Below are 6,770 nucleotides of genomic sequence, written 5' to 3' on the forward strand. Positions count from 1 at the left end.
TTGCATGAGGGAGGCCCTCAGGTGTTGCCCATGAGTGACATGGTCCTCCTAGTAGAATATCATGTTCACTGGTTCTGAGACCAGTAGGCCTTGGCCACAATTGGAACTAATGTGTACTGTTCTCAATTACATGAGTGGAGATAAGAAATCAGGAACACTGACAGATCATTAATGTTCTGTTTAGAGAATGTGTGTGTGTGTGTGTATGCACGCACATGTGCAAAGTTGTGCACATGTATTTGTGCATGCAATGTGTCTTATTTTCCTTTTTTCCCAAGTGGCCCGTTTACTTTCCTGAAACTGATTTGTGGATTTCCTTCCATTCCTCACTCTGATGTTTTCTCATAGGAATTACGTACTCTGTGTCCCTCTTCTGCCCACAATATCTCTTGTCCTCCCCTCTCAGAACTGGTCTACTCATTTCTTTAGTAAGTGTCCACTGCTCTCTGCATATACTAAGTGGTTTTGGCTTTGTTTTAGGGCAGTATATGATTGCTGTTAGGATCTGTTCAGATAGTTTCTGATCCTTGTCTTCTCAGACTTAGCAAGATTCTTCTGCCAGGAGGAACCTTCAATTATTAAACTAAAAGATAGATGTCATTATCACATGGAACATGAACATTGAATTCAGATGCTATAACTTTTGGAGAACAGCAATATCAAAACAAATGTAGTAAAACTGCTTCTCTTTGCTTTCCAGGGTTGTAGTAGTATACCTGTCAGGTCCCTGCAAGGCCAGGGTAGGTAAATGTGACAAAGTCAAGCCCACATATCTGTGCTTACTCCTGAGGTTTCTCTTTCTGAGGAGGCTGGCCATGAAGTGAGGTTGAGTACTTTCCTTGATCTCTGCTGACAGGTCCAGGGAAAATCCCAACATACGGACTAGAAACTGAACCAGGATAGGTACATGTGAGTCCTTTGGTTGCAAAAACCAGCTCCCTGAATGATAGGGACAAAACTCCAAGCCAGACCACAGACTTATATGTGTAGTGTTCCTTTTTCTCTTATAATTTCCTCAAAATGTTCTATATGAGCAAAAATTGAACAATGTACCTCTTACCATATCTCCAGAGTTGCTGTCTTGTCTTTTGCCTTCAGGGCCTTTCTCTTCCTTCTGACAATGCTGAGGGTCTGTTTAGGGGTTTGAATGATGCTGGTGCCCCTAGGGTCATGTGCTTCGGTATTTGGTTCCTAGCTGGTACATCTGTTTCAGAAGGAGAAGCAGTGCTTCTTGGGAAAGAGCTGTGTCCCTGGGGTTGGGTTTATAGGTTTCAAATGCCCAAGCCATACCCGGTGATTCCCAACCTGCCTTCACGTGTACACAAGTGTTCTTCACTGTTCAGCTGTTCTCACTATGCCTTCGCTGTACCACAGTGGACTTGTTGAGGAAACTTGAGTCTGAATTATACAGGATCTTTTAAAATTTGTTGCCTTTGTCTTGGAGTCTTTTTGAAGCCAAAGAAAGGAAGATGAAGCTTAGATGCTCTTGCTTTAGTGGATCAAATAGGCTGACATTTACTCATTCAGAAGTCAAAACCTGTAAATACTTGTGTCATTTGAGGTTGAGTATATCATATATCATATCATATCATATCATACTATACCATATCATATCATATCATATCATATCATATCATATCATATCATATCATATCATTTGTGACTGCCTAAAAGTTGGATATTGAAGAGAGAGACAATCCATAGTCCTACCCACTTGGAATGCCTATGGCCAAAACAGTGACCACCATGGCCTAATGTCCAGTTGCCAGAAGCTCCAGAAACGGGGATTTTCTAAGGTGAAGCCAGTGTTGGGTCAGGCATTTGGAGATCAGCAGACCTTGAGTCACCCCTTCCTATAATTGACTCCACATGCATACTTTAGCAATGAGCTCCTGTGAACCCACTGGTTGAATAAGCTAGACATAGGTAGAATAATTCTGTGGTCTGTTGCTGGGGACCATGCTTGACATAGGATCATTGTTCTCAACTGGAAGCAGGGATATGTTGAAGGTACTTAAGAACAGACAGGCTGTGCTCCACTCTTTGTCCCTGCATTTCCTTTAGATAGGAACAATTCTGTGTTAATATTTTTGAAATGGGTGGGTGGCTCCATCCCTCAACCAGGGGCCATGCCTAACCTCTGGATATGGTCTCTACAGGTTCTCTCTCCCTTTATAGGGAACTTAAGCTAATGTCATCCCAGTTGGATCCTGGGAGCCTCTTGGTTTTCTGGCATCTGGTACTTTCTAGTGGCTACCCGAGTTATCTATCCTCCGCTGTTAGACATATTTGCTCAAATTTCTGACCCTCTGTACTTCTCCCCAGACTCTAGCCACACCATATTCTGCCACCCTTTTTCCCTTCTCCTCCCTCTCACTCCCAGGTCCCTCTACCTCCCATGATTATTTTGTGCCCTGGAAACCACAATATCCTAAATATTGGGTTCTGGGATTAATGAAGGAAAATGGTTGTAAAAGATAACTCTGTTCTGTCACAGTTTATGAATGATGACTAAACTTATGACCAAAAGGAAGAGAAAACGTGTCTGGGAATAAAAATGATATGATCTATGTTTTGGAACATGAATCTATCCTTTCCTACTGGGTTCTCTACAAATAAAGACGCTACTGTACTGCCAGTCACTCAGGCTGCAAGATTCCTCCAAACCCCATTCCTGACTCACTTCTTCCTCTCTAGCTCCTTACCTCCTCTGTGGGACCTGGTTGTCACTAGGGCTGGCCTCTGGCAGGTTATAGTGTATATGTATGGGCAGAAGTCCAGGATGTTGCACAACCGCATGGTACAAAGATCTACATGTCATATATCAGCATTGGAAACCGTCCTGGATATCATGTACCTTCAAAACAACCAGTCCTGAATATGTTGGACTCCTAAGGGAAGCTGTCCTCAAAATTATACATTCACATGGGAAGTAATTGTACACAGTATGTTCCTGTGTGAGAATCATTCCTCAGTATTGGTACATGCATGGTAAGGAGTGTATGATATGATATTGCCACATGGGAAGAATTCCTACCACAAATGAGGAGTATTCACAAGTACCATACACCTGTCAGAAAACCAGACTTGGACATCATGCCCTCTCATATGTAGAAGTCCTTGATATTACATACATATATGGGGAGAAGTCTTAGGTTTCAAATGCTCATATGGGAATCCATCCTAGATATGTATGTGTACATGATGTGCACATGCATGGGATAAAGTACTGCATGCCTTGTTCCCACATCTGAAAAAGACCAGCAATTTATGTACCTTCATGGGAAGCAGTCATATATACCATGAACCCTCATGGAAAGCAGTCCCAGAAATATTGCACCCACATAGGATATAGCCCTGCCTACCATATAGCTGCATTAGAAGAAATCCTGGGTGTCATGTACCAGTATGGGAAGACTTCCAGCATAGAAATTACCTGCACCTTCACAGGGAAGTATCCTGATTTTGAGGTTACCACATGGGAGCAGTCCTGCATATCATGGAGTCACATGGGTAGGTGTACTGGTTACCACATACATACAGTGGAAATATTTACTTATACAATGCACCTGCATAGAAAAATTTGTTCTATCCTCATGTAAAGGTTTAATGCATGAGAAGTACTTGCAGTTTGAACCCACAATCAAAGCATGATCTTTAAAAACACTCTCACATTAAGTAAGGTGATTGGAGGTCTCTTCTCCAGTAAAACCATGACCCAAAGGTACTGTGCCTGGGTGTGGCTCTGTGTAAAGTTTCAAAGAACCGCAGGAACCAGGAGAATAAAGCTTTGAGCTGCTCTCTCTAGAGCAGTGGTTCTCAACCTTCCTAATGCTTCCACCCTGCAACACCCTCAGGATTTTTTATTTAATACCCTCAGGCTGTGGTGAGCCTCAACAATACAATTTATTTTGTTGCTATTTTATAACTGTGATTTTGCTTCTGCTGTGACTTGTAAATATCTGTTAGGAAATCTGATAGATGACCCCCAGGAAGCGGTTAAGAAGGGGTGCTGTTGTGTGATTTTCCCTTTGCCCTTGCAAGTTCTGTGCTGCGAAACTCCGCCTCTTCCTAACCAAGTGGGACACGAGCCATTTCCTTTGTGCGAAAGATCAAAGGATGCTGTAAACACCACAGTGGCCAGGAAAGGCAAAAGCAGGATTGGGACAGTGACCAACTAGGAGCTAGGATCCCAGGCTGGCTAAGGGGTGGAAAGGGTCAAACAAAACACCCGTCCCCAAGACCCCCAAAGTTCCAGCGCCCCACTTCCGTCAGAAATAAAGCGCAAGTATTGCCCTCGCTTTCCCCTCCGTCGCTGCGTCAGACCGTGTACTTTGGTTCCTGCCCGCTGGAGGTCGGTCCTGGTTCTGGAGCGACCCTGTGACCTGTCTCCCTGCGCGCGTGCACTCCGCGGTACAGTCTCGGGCGCGCATAGTCGTGGGAAGGAGCGAGGGGCTGCAGCGTCTCCCTGAGAGGCTGAGGGAGCGAGGAACCACCGAGCCCTCCTTCCCCTGCTCGGCGGGCGCTGGCTGCAGCGAGCAGGTGCCCCGCTCGCTGGTCGCGGGGGAGGAAGTTGCGGGTGCAACCGAGGCGGTGTCGAGACTCCGCCACCCAGTGTCAGCCTTCAGGACATCTGAAGGCTACCCAGCCCTCTAACGCTGTGCCCTTTCTGTCCCTGCCAGCTCTCCACCATGCCCAGGGGCGTACCCTGGTCCACCTACTTGAAAATGCTCTCCTCCAGCCTCCTGGCCATGTGGGCCGAGGCCCAGGAGGTGCACTGGTACTACTGGCCTGACCTGGAGAGTGCTGTAGGGCGCGTGCCCAATCTCGGGGTGAGACCCTAGCGTTCTGTCCACTTTGCTCAGTCCCTCTTGACTTTTAGATTGTCCCCAATGTTTGGATAACTTGTGCTCACTGGCTCTTAACACTCAAGACTGTGTCTAATAGTTGTGGAGAGCCAGCCTGGTCTACACTAAGACATCTGTCATACTTACTTGTTTGATTCTGTACATGTTTATAGGTGGGAACAATCCAGATTCCTGAATACCTATGGAAAACATCCTACATCTTTATAAGGGAATAGCATTCAGTGATCCTACATGAATGAACTTTGCAAGCACTACATGAAAGTATTGAGCAACAAAAGAACATATGATATATGATGGGCAAATATATATGGGCAGAGTTGGCTTGTGGAGACCACCTGGGAATGGAATAGGAGTTTCTTTTGAAGCAGTAAAAAGATTCTACAATTTTATTGTGATAGACTCACAGTTCCAATTCTACTATACTGTAAACCATTGTTTTTGTACCTTTGTGGTGCTGGGAATCAAATTCAGTCATATACATTCTGCGCCCATTGCCCTCTATCTTTCTGAAAGGTAGAATTGTGTGTGTTGCTCATGTATGACTTTATGCACGTCACATGATGGCCACTTCCAGTCTTTTGGGTACATTAACTACCAATAGTTATTTCCTAGGCCTGGTGCATGGCAGAGAGTGAGCAAATATTGTGGGAATGGATTTTCAAATGTTGAATTCTCATTTGAAATTACAGTTTTGAGTCAGTTGGATTTATCCCTGTGTATCCTGTAGGACTTGAGATTTGCCAGGACGATCTATTCAGACAGCAAGAAATTCAATTCAACCAGGAGTCCTCATAAAAATGGCCTGGTACTGAGTAGCATGCACGAGGCTTTTGTTCTTTCTAAAGCTTTTTAGATCACATTGTGTGGCCTCCCTTCCCCCAGCCTGGAACCTGCCTGCTCAAGGGTGGAGCTACGGGCTCATTCGTCCTGCCACGCCCACTGCTGGAACCTGCCCTTGCTGCCTGGAGTCACACACGTGTTCGTCCTGCTACTGGACCCTGAGTTACTTGGCGGGAAATTGGGTTCCCTCCCCCTTCCTTTATAAACTGAGTGTCTGGAAATATTAAATTGAGTCTTGATCAGAGTCTTGTCTTGACTTCATTCTTTTCTTCCGCCCCGTCTAGATTCCTCTCTTTGCAGGGAACTGCCATTCTCAGTGAACCGTTCGTGTTGTGGACCGCGGGCGGGCCGCAACAACATTGAACTGTTGTCTCAGAATGTGGTGGTATCTGGATTTTTGGCTTTTGATTTTGTTTTTTTTTTGTTTTGTTTTGTTTTGTTTTTGTTTTGTTTGTTTGTTTTGTGTGTGCGTTTGTAGACAATACCTGAAAAAAATCCCACCAAAGCCTGGAGAATTCTAAATGGAGCTTTTGGGACTGAAAGAGAGACACCATGAACCTGATGTTTCACAGCAGTAGAAACTTAAAAATAACAGCTGTGCCAAGAATTCTGTGAATAATGTCTAAAATATGTATTTTAAAATTTATTAAGTAAAACTACTTCTTAAAACACTTAATTTAGAGGGCTCGATGGCTCAGAGGTTAAGAGCACTGTCTGTTCTTCCAGAGGTTCTGAGTTCAATTCCCAGCAACCACTTGGTGGTTCATAACCATCTATGAGTTGTACCCTTTTCTGGCCTGCAAGCAGAATGCTGTATGCATAATAAATTTTAATATTTTTTAAAAGATAGTCTTACCTATCTATTCTTGGCTCACCTACAACTTGCTATGTAAATCAGGCTGGCCTCTAGATCACAGGATCTATAGGTCTCTACAAAAAGGTCTTGTTGTGTGTGTAGACATGCTGACCTCAAACTCCTGCTTCCACTTCCCAAACAGTGAGATTACAGGTGTAAAGGACCTTGCCTGGTCCAGTGTCTCTCTTCTCAAGGATAAAAGAACC

The 6,770-nt window shown here is 44.4% G+C and overlaps 1 long non-coding RNA gene across 1 annotated transcript; it reads left to right on the forward strand.

Annotated features, from left to right (window-relative positions):
* The first annotated feature begins 4,114 nt into the window (after positions 1-4,114).
* LOC147002710 (uncharacterized) lies at positions 4,115-5,946 on the forward strand. Its single transcript, XR_015048541.1, has 3 exons — positions 4,115-4,413; positions 4,683-4,832; positions 5,751-5,946. It is a non-coding gene; the product is annotated as an uncharacterized LOC147002710 (long non-coding RNA).
* The last annotated feature ends 824 nt before the right edge of the window (positions 5,947-6,770 follow it).

Source organism: Mus caroli, unplaced genomic scaffold (genome assembly GCF_978045245.1).
Source record: "Mus caroli unplaced genomic scaffold, Mus_caroli_1 scaffold_9, whole genome shotgun sequence".
In the NCBI taxonomy this organism is placed as follows: domain Eukaryota; kingdom Metazoa; phylum Chordata; class Mammalia; order Rodentia; family Muridae; genus Mus; species Mus caroli.